The sequence below is a fragment of the Acanthisitta chloris genome, unplaced genomic scaffold, assembly GCF_000695815.1.
Source record: "Acanthisitta chloris isolate BGI_N310 unplaced genomic scaffold, ASM69581v1 scaffold8354, whole genome shotgun sequence".
NCBI lineage: Eukaryota > Metazoa > Chordata > Aves > Passeriformes > Acanthisittidae > Acanthisitta > Acanthisitta chloris.
In genome coordinates, this window is record NW_008667633.1 from 10,940 (window position 1) to 11,199 (window position 260).

A 260-nucleotide genomic window follows, 5' to 3' on the forward strand; every position below is an offset into this window, starting at 1 on the left:
TTCTTTCCTTCCTCCCTCCTTCCTTCCTTCCCTCCTTCCCTCCACTCCTTAGCCCACAGATCTGATCTTTATGGTGTGAAACCTTTCACTTTACTCCACTGGCAGAAGAAAAAAACACCATTTTAGTCACAGTGTCAGGAAGTGGCTGATATTTTTCATCTACAGCAGGTCAGGCCTGAGAGTCTGATAAGCACAACCTGAGGTTACAGGTGTTATTTTTAATGAAGTCCCAGGATGGTTTGGGTTAGAAGGGACCTTAA